This window comes from Ixodes scapularis, unplaced genomic scaffold (genome assembly GCF_016920785.2).
Source record: "Ixodes scapularis isolate PalLabHiFi unplaced genomic scaffold, ASM1692078v2 PGA_scaffold16__2_contigs__length_2301149, whole genome shotgun sequence".
Lineage (NCBI taxonomy): Eukaryota > Metazoa > Arthropoda > Arachnida > Ixodida > Ixodidae > Ixodes > Ixodes scapularis.
In genome coordinates this window covers 1,344,697-1,358,605 of record NW_024609842.1, presented here as the reverse complement: position 1 = coordinate 1,358,605, position 13,909 = coordinate 1,344,697, and the positions used below count along the sequence as shown (strand labels likewise).

At 43.9% G+C, this 13,909-nt stretch overlaps 1 non-coding gene across 1 annotated transcript; it reads left to right on the top strand.

Annotated features, from left to right (window-relative positions):
* Positions 1-300: 300 nt before the first annotated feature.
* On the top strand, positions 301-13,699 carry LOC115327966. Its single transcript, XR_005715945.1, has 14 exons — positions 301-1,096; positions 1,416-1,510; positions 1,823-1,917; positions 2,637-2,731; positions 4,324-4,417; positions 6,437-7,600; positions 7,902-7,962; positions 9,864-10,032; positions 10,425-10,544; positions 12,785-12,867; positions 12,999-13,081; positions 13,205-13,292; positions 13,419-13,502; positions 13,640-13,699. It is a non-coding gene; the product is annotated as an uncharacterized LOC115327966 (transcript).
* The last annotated feature ends 210 nt before the right edge of the window (positions 13,700-13,909 follow it).

Here is a 13,909-nt window from a genome sequence, read left to right as displayed (position 1 = left end):
ACACCACTTGACTAACTCTATCAATGAGTGTGTTGGTATAAGTAGGCCAAACATCAAAAGGCAAAACGGAAGTGTGCAGCGCTTTGGAATCAGACAGTGCATATTTTCTGGTCTATAGACCTTTGCAGAAATCCCCTGCTGCGCGCTGCCATCTTTGTCTGCTGGGCTGTGGAACGCCTTCTAAGCATGCGCTGTTGATCTGCTGAGCGGTATATCGGGCGCTGCGCATGCGTCCACAGCTCAGTGACTCAGCATTTTTTACCCGCTCGCTTCGTTCGAGACTGCCGCGGGAAGGTCTATAGTCTGCAGACTATGCATGTATAAAAGTTGTTTTTTTATGTTGTGCAGACTATCTACAGATACGGGTTATACTATGCACTAATTTTTGTTTCTAGATCCTTCGTTAGCACCAGACTGGTCTGATTGGCTTGCAGATTTTCAAATGTTTTATGCCGGGATTAAGAAGTGAACGTCACACTTTCAATCTGTTGCTCAGGCTTTCTATGCCTTGCGTGTGACACACTGCTTGCTTGGATGCCTGCAAGCGGTCAATGTGGGTCAAGCTGAGAGCTCTGCGGTTCACCCAGGAGAGGTGCACAAGAAAATCCAGACTTTCGTCCGCAAATATCTTTTGTGCGAGAGGTGCGGACTGACAGACTATGGATGTTAGCTTTTCAGCCTACGTTTTGCCCTGCGGACTATGCATTGAGCGCCAACTATCCAAACGAAACTTATTTTTTAGGCAAAATTGGCTCCTAGGGTCTTTAGACCGGAAAATACAGTACATTAAAGCACTTGTTGCTTACGCTAGAAAGTTAAACGAACCCTGCCGTCAGTGTTCACTGTCTTTTGAGCCATAACTTCCCTGTCAATCATGTTCGGGAACCGACAGTTGGAGCTCAGTCATTAAAATCAGCATAACATGCTGATGGTAATTTAACAGAAAGGGCTTTCGCACCGTCCTCCCTGGAAATTATTTCGCGCGCCTAATTTTTCTCTGTTTCCCCAGACCTACAGAAGGGCTCTTTATGTCCCTCTGTCCGGTGGTGGTCGCAAGCGAGGCCTGCACCGTTATTGCCATCACCATAGTCTGAAGGTATGTATACACCACCTGACAACTTCCATAGAGGAGTGTGCTCAAACATTAAAGGGCCAAATGCCAGCGTGCTGCTCTTTTAAATTGGGCAACACTCCAAACCATGTGTTTTATAGGCAGAAAAGAAGTTTTGTACTTGAGCGGTCTGCGGTGGTGGTATTTCACTCTCTGCGGAGTTGTAACTTTCTTGTGAATCATGCTAGAGCAGCACAATTTGAAGCCAAATCACCAGCAACCATAACATGGGGATGGCTAATTCACATACTCTCTCCTCTGTGGTAATTACTGCAGGCGTCTAATGTTTCTCTTTTTTACCCAGACCTACAGCAGGGCTCTGTCTGGCTCTGCGTCGCTCTGTCCAGTGGTGGTTGCAAGCGAGGCCTGCACCGTAATTGCCATCACCATACTCTGAAGGTACGTATACACCACTTGACTTCTTCCACAGAGGAGTGTGCTCAAACATCAAAGGGCCAAATGCCAGCGTGCTGCTCTTTTAAATTGGGCAACACTCCAAACCATGTGTTTTATAGGAAAAAAAGAAGTTTTGCACTTGAGCGGTGGTGGTATTTCACTCTCTGCGGAGTTGTAACTTTCTTGTGAATCATGCTAGAGCAGCGCAATTTGAAGCCAAATCAATAGCAACCATAACATGCGGATGGCTAATTCACATACTCTCTCCTCTGTGGTAATTACTGCAGGCGTCTAATGTTTCTCTTTTTTACCCAGACCTACAGCAGGGCTCTGCCTGGCTCTGCGTCCCTCTGTCCAGTGGTGGTCGCAAGCGAGGCCTGCACCGTAATTGCCATCACCATAGTCTGAAGGTATGTATACACCACCTGACAACTTCCATAGAGGAGTGTGCTCAAACATCAAAGGGCCATATGCCAGCGTGCTGCTCTTTTAAATTGGGCAACACTCCAAACCATGTGTTTTATAGGCAAAAAAGAAGTTTTGCCCTTCAGCGGTGGTGGTATTTCACTCTCTGCGGAGTTGTAACTTTCTTGTGAATCATGCTAGAGCAGCGCAATTTGAAGCCAAATCACCAGCAACCATAACATGGGGATGGCTAATTCACATACTCTCTCCTCTGTGGTAATTACTGCAGGCGTCTAATGTTTCTCTTTTTTACCCAGACCTACAGCAGGGCTCTGTCTGGCTCTGCGTCGCTCTGTCCAGTGGTGGTTGCAAGCGAGGCCTGCACCGTAATTGCCATCACCGTACTCTGAAGGTACGTATACACCACTTGACTTCTTCCACAGAGGAGTGTGCTCAAACATCAAAGGGCCAAATGCCAGTGTGCTGCTCTTTTAAATTGGGCAACACTCCAAACCATGTGTTTTATAGGCAAAAAAGAAGTTTTGCCCTTCAGCGGTGGTGGTATTTCACTCTCTGCGGAGTTGTAACTTTCTTGTGAATCATGCTAGAGCAGCGCAATTTGAAGCCAAATCAATAGCAACCATAACATGCGGATGGCTAATTCACATACTCTCTCCTCTGTGGTAATTACTGCAGGCGTCTAATGTTTCTCTTTTTTACCCAGACCTACAGCAGGGCTCTGCCTGGCTCTGCGTCCCTCTGTCCAGTGGTGGTCGCAAGCGAGGCCTGCACCGTAATTGCCATCACCATAGTCTGAAGGTACGTATATACCACTTGACTACTTCCACAGAGGAGTGTGCTCAAACATCAAAGGGCGAAATGCCGGCGTGCTGCTCTTTTAAATTGGGCAACACTCCAAACCATGTGTTTTATAGGCAAAAAAGAAGTTTTGCACTTGAGCGGTCTGCGGTGGTGGTATTTCACTCTCTGCGGAGTTGTAACTTTCTTGTGAATCATGCTAGAGCAGCGCAATTTGAAGCCAAATCACTAGCAACCATAACATGCGGATGGCTAATTCACATACTCTCTCCTCTGTGGTAATTACTGCGGGCATCTAATGTTTCTCTTTTTTACCCAGACATTTGTAGTTAACTTTTAGAATTGAAACAAGCCCACAGACATCAAAATAGCTTGTACAGTGGGACACCTGTTCTACAATTTAAATGTAACACAGATTCGACAAACATTTTGCTATTTTTGGATCGTTGACTAATGAAAAGCTGGGTCAATTAAACCAGGATGTCAAATGAACACATTTAACGCACACTTTCAGTATAGGAATCTGCCTCTTCTGGACATTTGATACTTTATGAACCTCTGCCGTTGGTTACATAAGCACAGCATTATGGCAGTATTCATCGGTTATGTTATTTCTTATTTCAAAAACTCTCCCATTTCAGGCCGGAAGTTCACATCACTAAAACTGCATCATGTACAGTTGCCATGTGTGCAAGCTGCGACAGAAAAACTTGTATCACTATGAGAGACACAATAGGCTTCATTCAACAAGTCACAACCTAAGTTTGCCCTGCTTGAAAGAATGGTGTAGCAGGTCTTTCCGCTCATTCAATGCCCTAAGAGTGCACACGTCAAAATGTCACAGTGGGCAGAAATCTCATCACGACGGGAGAGAATATGTTTGCCCTCACGCATTCTGCTCACAAAAGGTTTGGAGCAGACTGGAAATGACCAAACATATCAAAGGCCACATCAGTTCAGGCCTCAAGACAAGTTGCTTCATGGAAAACTGCAGAAGGCAGTTCCAGAACTCAAATACATTCTCGGCGCACATGAGTCGCTGTCATAGTCACCAGGCAAAACCCCCATCGTCATACAGTCAACATGATTATGATAGTGATGGTGCACAACCTAGAACTGACATGGAGAACAGTGAGTCTCTTTCATTCGCGCACAGTGCTGAACAGGCAAACACATCTTGTGAGGGCCCTGGTGAGGCATTGTTAGAAACAACACATCTGGCCTTGTTTTTTATGAAGTTGGAATCAATGCACCTAGTGCCTGCATCAGTTGTCCAGAGTATTGCCAATGAGATGTACTTTCTTGAATCTGTAGCTAAAGACAGCAAAGTTTCAGGCATTTGTAGAGTTCTGGAATGCTTCGATGTCAGCGCAGAAGTATGCCATGCAGTTGTGGCAGAACTGAAAGCTGAGCAATCTCCTCTGTGCCCAGACAGTGGGGTCTTGCGTAGTATGCGTTCGAGGAGCCAGTTCTACAGAAATAATTTTGTCGTGATAGACCCTGTGGAAGTTAAATGTGCGCATGCTAGAAGTTTTCACTATGTGCCAGTGAAGGAAACACTAGAGGCTTTCCTTTCTGACATTTCTGTTCAGAAGCTACTCTCTCGCACAAACGATCTGGAGCCTGGCTTTCTCCAAGACATCACTGATGGGAAGCTCTATGGAGAGTCCAATTTTTTTATTGCTGGTGAGAACACCATTCAGCTACTATTATTTCAGGATGCATTTGAAGTTGCTAACCCTTTAGGATCTGCCAGAAAAAAACACAAAATCTTGGGGATGTACTACACCATCGCTAACATGCCACCATTCGCTCAAACAAAAGTTCATGCGATGCAGTTAGTAATGTTGTGCTATGAGTCCACCTTACAAAAAGTGGGACATGATGTTGTGATGAAGTCTCTTGTATCAGACCTTGCAGATCTTGAAAAAGATGGTGTTACAGTAAATGGAGTCAGATACAACTGCGGCTTGTTGTCATGTCTCGGTGACAACCTCGGAAGCCACGGGATAGGGGGCTTTGTAGAGTCGTTTTCAAGGTCAAAATATTTCTGTCGCTTTTGCGAAGTGACAAGAGATGCCTTTATGGCCGATTTTAGATCGATGGGACCTCGCCGTACGGCTGAGAGCTATGAAAAATGTCTAAAGCGCATCAAGGAAGAAGGACTAGACTCATGTCTTGGGGTTAAGTTTGACTCATCCCTAAACTCACTCCTGAGTTTTCATGCCACGTCTGGCCTGCCCCCGTGCATTGCTCACGACCTATATGAGGGTGTAGTCCCATATGACCTATCGCTTATCCTTCGGAGACTCGCCATTGAGAAGAAGTGGTTCAGCATTGAGGAACTCAATTCAAGAATAGCGAACATGAAGCTTAAGGGGCATGACTCTAAGAACCGGCCGTGCAAAGTTTCCTGTGAAGGAAACTGTAGAGGAGAGGGAGTAGAGACATTTTATCTTGTCAGATTTTTGCCCGTCCTGCTCTTTGACAAGGTCAGAGATGTGGAAGGTGAGGCGTGGCAGCTATACCTCATCCTAAAAGACATTGTAACCATCTTGGCATCGCCTCAACTTCATGTGACTCAAATAGAGTACTTGCGTGCTCTCATTGATGACTATTTGTCCCGTAGGGTACATCTGTTTCCTGGCATAGCTCTAAAACCCAAACATCATTATCTGAGGCACTACCCCGACCTCTGCTACGAATACGGTCCATTGTGCCATTTGTCAACGCTTCGCTTTGAGAGCAAGCATTCCTACTTTAAGCGAATCATACGCAGCACTCAAAATTTCAAAAATATTACTTACTCTATGGCAAGGAAGCACGAGATGCTTCAGTCATATTGCAGAGCGGGCAAGCTTTTTCCAGATGAATTGCTTCAAGAGCATGCATTGTCTTTTGTAGAGGGAATGTATTCAAAAGAACTCACTGATGGTGTAGTGAGCTGTGGCATTCAACTGTCAGCTGCTGAAGTTAGTCAAACATTGGTGTATCGAGGGACAGAGTATGTGGCGGGGTCGGTAATTTTTTTCCAACAGTGTAGGGAGCCAATGGCTGGCAAAATAGTTTGCTGTATCGTTGAGCACGGGAAGGTTGTGTTTGCGGTAGAGGCATGCAAAATAACAACATGGGCAAGCATGGGACTGAAAATTGTAAATTGTTGCAGAGGTAGTTTTCTGTGTGTTGCTTACAGTCAGCTTCTGGATTTTTCTCCTTTGCACATTTATGCCTGTGGAACAAGGAATGTGGTTTCCTTGAAACATGATGTGGAATATACTCCTTACCTGTAGAGCCCTGTGTATCTGTGGGTATCCACAGTGAACTGGTGGATGCAATATCTTAATAAAAAGAAAATCAAACAGCTTATGAAGTGTGACTGCGAGGGAATCTTTTTTAATTCACGCTTGTGTTTATGATATAGGAGAAATGTAAAGGAACACTTTGGATGACCGGTAGAAAAGAAAGTCGAAGATACAGTTCAGGTGTGGGTATAAAGTCTCCAGATGCAGATTGCATGATCAGATCGCTGTATTCATGCAGGGTTTTGCATATCTGTAGTTCTCATCACAGTGATGCTTTGCCAGGCTCCTTAACGCTTTAGAATGCCTTTATAAAAATAGCTAAGTGTCTCCTGTCACTTTTTTTTTTGATAGTAAAGGAAATTTAATCTAATCCCATTGACTGTATTTCTCCCCTAAAATAAAGATGGACTCTGTAAGGGCAACTATAACACAACTGGTACCCGAGATACCCGATGACCAACTTGACGCACTGGTGACCCACCTTGTGGAGGAGGGATACAGTACAGCAAAAGACCTTCTATACTTGGAAGAACAGGACTTAAAGCCTTTCCTCAAGACCTTGCATATCAGGAAGCTTTTACATCTCATAAAATCTGGGTCCCAACTGCAAACTGAAAACTGTGCACTTCCCTCAACATCAGCAGCTTCAACACCGACAAACCCAGCGGCAGCCACGGCTCACCGCGCATCACAAGAGAGGGCTTCGAAGGACCGCTGGGCGAGTTCTTTTGAAGTGGATTGGGGCGCAATGCCTGCAGATCTGGTACGAACCTGCCAAGAGGAGAAGGTGCCAGAGCCTTACCTAAGACGAAAGATGGTCAAACTCCTGGGAGAAGCAATCGCAGTGCATGATCCGAAACCCAAAATCAAAGAAGTAAGCAAGATTGCCTCCCTGGTTGTGGCAAGATACCCACACTCCTTTGCTGACGTGATGTCGACAGGAAATATTATTGGTGACGGTACGTCATCTTTATCACGACAACTTGCTGTATACATGGATAACAGGCGTCGGCCACACAATGCTGCAAAACGAGGGCCGGGAAGAACTGAAGATGACGAACCAGAAGCGACATTATCTAAGCAAGGCAGACAAACAGACTCCCACGGTTGCGTGGCATGGGAGCCAGACTGTGCGCCATACACGTGGGACGATCTAGAGGTAATGAGGCAGCAGCTGTGCAAAGCCACCAATTTAGAGGAGATCTCCTCTACTATGAAGAAAACCTACGCACTGCAGAGGAGGCACATCAACTCCATGCAGCAAACACTCCTTGAAATTGCGGAGTCTTGGCCTCACCTCTTCAAAGAGCCACACTTCTTCGTTCATGTTGATACACTCCTTGGGTTTTCCTACCACACTGCCTTCACCACTGAGCTGACGTCGAAAGGAAATCAGCTCTTTGATGTCATGTGGAGAGCATGGAAGCCTCAGTCAAGGTCCCTCCTCCAGACAATCCAGAAAACTTTGGACTGCAATGGACAAGCGCCACCACGCTACACCTTTGTTCTTCAGCTCCTGACTACCTACTTCGACGAGAATCCAGAGGCTCTCATCTCATTTCACCCGGTGAGCTTGGTAATCTTATTCCATGAACTTGTTTAGTTATTCATAAATGTATGCAATCAATTGCAGAGGTCAACTCTGTGAGGCAGTGATCATCTGCTCTGTTGACTGCAATTCCTTGTGTGAAGTGCATAATACCACGCACAATATTGTTCATGGCATTTAAATATTAGCTGCAAAAAGTTTATTAATTTAATTTCTCGATTCTCAGCCTTGCTGACCAATTTTTTACCATGGAAGTATCTGTTTTCTTATCAATAACAAGTACACCATTAAATATTCTTGATTTTTGTATTCATTATAGCACTGAACAGCTGCCAGTGTTCTTGGCTCCTGCCCAGATACACCTCACCTTGCGGTCCTTGGTGAGATAGTTTTGCACTGCCTTTTAATTTTTAGATAATTAAGAAAATTGTGAAAGGAGTAGTGCAATTACAGTCTAAGCTCGTTATAATGGCCCTTGTTATTGACCAGGGCTGGGCTTTCGATAGTATGCTTGACACCATGGAAAATTACATTTAGGTACTGATACAAGATACAGACGCAAAGTCCATCTTTGATCTAAATGCTCCATGCAGTATCCTAGATGCTTCGATACATAGCTGAAATTCCATCGCAAGTATTTGGAAAGCAGGAAACCTGATTAATTTACATTGATTATAAACATTTCTCACCTGGATTTTATGGGTTCTGGTATTGATATTTTTCATAAACGTTTTTTGTTAGCTTTGCATGTTAGCTGCGGAGTCCAACAAGGTACCGTACTCGGCCGACTTATTTTTTATTTATATTAACAACCTTCCTGCACGTATCTCCTCTTTCATAGGCCTCTATGTTGACGATTGTGTTATTTATAAAGAAATTCTTAACGATTCTGGGTTAGGAGGCGATTTGATTGTGTTATTTATAAAGAAATTCTTAACGATTCTGGGTTAGGAGGCGAATTGATGGAGTGGAGGAAATCGAGAGATATCGGTCTAAGTCCACGATTGCACAAACACATAATCACACAAGGGAGTGAGGAGGAGGGGGAAGAAGGAATAAAGGGGAAGGAGGGTGAGGTGGATGGCAGAGTGGGAAGGAAGAGGGATATAGAGGAGAAGGGAGAGGAGGAGCAAAGAGGAGGAGACGAGGGAATGAAAGGGAGAAGGGAGGGGAGCTAGAAGGGATGGGGGACACGGGAGGAGGAGAGGTCAAGGGTCCAAGGTCAGGGTCACCTTTTACCTTGACAAACGCACAGCCAACAAGGGAGAGAGGAGGAAGACAAGGGGATGGGAGTGACGAGGGTAAACGGGGGATAGGGAGAGCTGGAAATGAGGAGGGCAGGGAACCAGGAAAGAAAGAGGCCAAATGCTACTGGCCACGATTGCCTTGATAGCTCTCTGCCGAGCTCAAAGGCACGCTTAGCAGAGATCTTGAAATTTTTATAGAACGTTTTGTTAATCCCGATGACGATACCCTTCCATTGCCCTTAAACGTGTTTCTTTAGTGGGTATCACTTTAGGACTGAAAATCCGGCTTACTAAAACCCTCTAATGATGATATATTGCATTGCATTAGTCCACTTATCGGCCTTCAACTGAGGAGATGTCAGTTCAACAAAGATGCCGGTGTTGTCTGTCTGCCCTTTTACAGAAGGTGTTACCCGACCCGTTCCCACAGTTCCAAAAAACAAAATTGTGCAATTTGCATGTACAGCTCACAAAATAGAAAGAAGGATAGCCTGGTTTTGCCAGAAAGAAAATGAACTGGAAGTGAGCTTTAAAAGTTAATGCTAATTTCTTAACTATTGGGTATCTCCAAAATACTCGATACTGTAAAAATGGGTATTAGGTACTGATACATTGATACATTTTTTCCTGGCAGGCAGTACCAGATACAAGGTACTCGACTGTCTCTGAAGTTAGTATTGGAGATACATGCATCTCTGATATCGCCGTGCCCTGGTTTTGACTACTATTTCGCTCTGTTGTAAAAAAGGATTATGTATTATTCAGATAGGAAGTTGAATCAGTGGTACAAATAGGAAAACCAACTGAGCTTCACAAATCAGTATGTTGTATCCAAGTTTCTGCTGCAACAAGATCTGTTGTAACGAGCTTGTACTGTATTCCAATGCAGAGCATCCATATTTCCTAGTTTACCTCATTGCAATGTCCTTTCTGTCATCCATTTGAACCGTTACGATTGCAATAAATTAACTACATCTGTAACATGTCGGTTTGATGATCATCACATCTTGCTTTTTTTTTTTTTTTTTACTTAGGTTCTACGCTTCTAGATGACCCTCTCCAGATTGCGCTGGTTGTTGACAGGGTGCTTGTGTTTGAGGCAAGCAGTCTCGAGGTCGCTCTCTGCTCGCTCCTGGGAGCGTATTTCGTCTTCAACATCAAGTACCCAAAGGAGGCCTCGTACACGCTGGAGTTCCTTCAGAGGTACAGATATGTCAGAATTCAGTGTTTGTTCATGGCAGGACTGGTGGTCGATTATGCTAGTGCACCGCAACCCTGAACATGTGGACCTAGACCTCGCACTGCAGAGTCCAGGAATCCACAGTCGGACTAGCGCCTCACCTGTTCTAATCTTGATAGGCATTATACTGGCATCTGTTCGTGTATCACTACTGCATGTTGGCTCTAAAGGCCTCGGGTTAGCAGCCATACTGCACGAGATATTTTGCTGCGCAGTGTGAACCAGCCACCGACATGTGAAAGTCAGCCCAAAGGCAGGCTGTATAAACACGCACAAGGACATCTCGACATCTTTCACCCAAGAATGTGAGTTGTTCATGTTCAATTGACATGCGTTTCTTTGACCTCTTATACAGGCATTTTGGCCAGATAAACCCATCTAAAGGTAGCAAGTCCAGCTCCCGTGGTCACAACAAGGTCAATGGAATCCCAGCCAGAATTCTAGGTCTGCTGAACAAGATTCGTTCACTCTAATGGTGTGTTTTCTATTTTCGTCTTTCCCTCTTATATTTTGTGATGCTTGATTTTTGCTATTGCAGATAAAAATTTGTTTTATCGGATCAAAAAAAAGAAAAAGACGTTTACAACACCCCGTAACGCCGAATTAGAGCATAGCTCTTGAGGAGGAAGAGGGGAGGGTATACCCTTCCTCCTCTCCTCCCTGTCCCTCCTCTGCTCCTCATCCCTCTTCCCTTCTCTTCTCTTCTCCTCTTCCCCTCCTCCTCCCCTCGTCCTCCTCCACACGTGTTGCATCATGGGAAAGGTCCTATAATGCACCGCGCAGTTACGGCGACGCCGACGCCGCTGAAGCCGGTAAAGAGGCGCCCAAGAGCTGCGCTGGAAGGAATTCCTTTAATTCGATTTTCTTTTTCTAATTTGACCGATGGGGATACGAGACTAAAGGCGAAAATGTTTCTAAAAGTTCCTGTACTGCCTTCAGTTCTTACAAATGGTACACAATATAAAAGAAAAAGCAAGGACATATGCGGCAGCCCTGCAGCATAAATTAAAGAGACAGTGTTTTATTTATAGTGCTAGATGGAATTAAAATGATAGACAGATTAGATAACTTGATTTTATATATATTATTCATATTAGGTACAATGAAGGCTCGCATACCGCCGCCTACCATTAGAATCTTGAGGTCCTTGTAAATTTACAAAAATATTTGTTAATCTATGTTTTAATTGTTACAGCGAGGGCCAAAGGAATCTAGCCCACAAATTTATATACATCGCAAAAATCAGTAAAAATAATTTGGGTTATGTGGATAGTTATACAGCGTGTAGTTAGTCAGCCATTTCAAAGTTGTGACGAATAACTCGCTGTAGATGAGCGATTTAGCCAGTGCAGTAGAACCGCTAGCCTGCGGTCTTTAACAAGCACACGCAGTAGTGAGACACGACCGCATGCGGGTACGATGCTCATCCAGTTCAAATGAGCATGTGTGGGGATTTAACCCAGGATCCCTAAGTTCTGCAGTGCGAGCTCTCGCTCCACATGCTCCGATCTGGTGTGCGCTAGCCGACTTGACCCCCCCCCAAAAAATCAGTCTCGCTTGCTACGGTAGTGTGGTTTGTGACGTAGGTTCAGCTAGGTTGTGGATTTGTTTTGTTAAAATAGTACCAAAGAAAACACTTACCTCAGCAAAGAGTTACAAATAAAAACAATATATTTGTTATGGACCAACGTGGTTTTGAGCTTATTCAGATTGGAGCTTGAAAATGTTGTGGGCCAATGGGACGTTCGATTTAGCTCAAACATTGAAGGTAGGAACGAAGACACTTATTACTTCGCTCTCATCACCCGGTTTGTCTCGTATATAGTTTAGTGCCCCTCAACCGCGTTTTTAAACTTCCACCTGAGACAGCCTTGATTCCATGTCTGTCCATAGGAAACCTATTGTATTTATTTGTAACATTTGACCGGGGCAAGTTTCTCCTTCGAAATTTTTATAAAAGAAATCCACCACCTAGCTGAACATACCGTAGAATACCGTGCATCCGCCCACTCTCCACTAAGTGCCCATTCCCAAATTTGTAATATCTGACAAAGTCTGCGCAGTACGTTGAAATGTAAAATTAATAACCGGAAAAGCGCCCATCTCCCATTTTTTTGCGATTATGTCTAAATATTGAGTGGGCGCTTGCCCGGTATTTTACAATACGTCACAAATTACAGTGCCGCTTCTCGCGAAAATGGGTTAGATTCCCTTTGGTTCTCGCTGTAGAATGTTTAAAAATTGGAAGACTTTATTTGTTTTTCATAGTTTATATGTATCATCAACCTAATTACTTTTTATATGCCATATTTTTAGAGTGATTCAGTGGGCAGGTTTCATATGTTGCCCTAGTAGTCTTAAAATAGTCTCGTTTTCACCTGTAGCATATGTGACTTGTTGTAATTTGCGGATGATTTCTAAAAGATCCTAGAACACAATACCTGGCCTTGAGGTGTTGCGATCAACGAAAACTGCATTTTCTCAGACAAGCGCAGGTTTCCTCGGAGAGAAGCACAAGATGAGCCGTTGACAAGTCTTCTCTTTTCAACTGACCAAAGCAGTGTTTTACTGGAGCTGAGCTATGGTCTCTTTAAAAGTGGTCTTTGTTTTATTCGTCACAGACATTATTCGCCACATTAGTTTTTTTTTTTATGCCTCTGTTCTGTAATATCAATTAGTTATAAACTAAAACTGCATTTTCCCTGATAAGCGCAGGCTTCCTCAGATGAAAGCGTAGGCTGGGGTCCTGACAAGTCATTCTTTTTTTAACTGGTCCGGGCACATCGTTTTTATTGAAGGTAAACTATGGTCTTCTGCAAGTGTCTGTTCCTTATTCATCACAGACATTATTCGCTGCACTAGATTTTTCTTCTCTTCTGAAATGTCAATTGGTTTTCAACTAAATCTGAATATTCCCCGGCAATTGCAGGTTTTCTGCACGTAAAGCGCAAGATGGAGCGTGGACAAGTTTTTTGTTGTTTTAATCGTCCAAGGCATGGAGTTTTACTGAAGGTGAGCTATGGTCCCGTTACAAGTGGTCCATGTTTTATTCGTCAGACATTCACTGCATCAGGTTTTGTCTTGCTCCTCTTGTGCAATATCAACTTAAAACTCTATTTTTCCTGACAAGCGCAGGTTTCCTCAGACGAGAGCGTAAGCTGGGGTCCGGACAAGCTGTTATTTTTTTTTTTTTAAACGGCCCGGGCACGTTGTTTTATTGAAGGTGAGCTATGTTCTTCTTTAAGTGTCTGTGCCTTATTCGTGACAGACATTATTTGCTGCACTAGATTTATCTTCTGAAATGTCAGTTGGTTTTCAACTAAATCTGCATTTTCCCTGGCAATTGCAGGTTTTCTGCACGTAAAGCGCAAGATGGAGCGTGGACAAGTTTTTTTGTTTTTTTAATCGTCCAAGGCATGGAGTTTTATTGAAGGTGAGCTATGGTCCCATTACAAGTGGTCTGTGTTTTATTCATCACAGACATTATTAGCCGCATCAGGTTTTATCTCGCTCGTCTTCTGAAATATCAATTGGTTTTCAACTAAAACTGCATTTTCCTGTTAAGCGCAGGTTTCTTCAGATGAAAGCGTAGACTGGGGTCCGAACAAGGTGTTCTTCTTTTAACTGGCCGGCCCAGGCACATTGTTTTATTGAAGGTGAGCTATGGTCTCCTACCCGTCTTACTTCTCACAGACATTATTTGCTGCCCAAGATTTTTCTTCTCTTCTGAAATGTCAGTTGGTTTTCAACTAAATCTGCATTTTCCCTGGCAATAGACCCTTTCCGAAATTCTGTCTGGCTACTTTGATCACTATCATCATCTGTGGAACAGCATCTGTG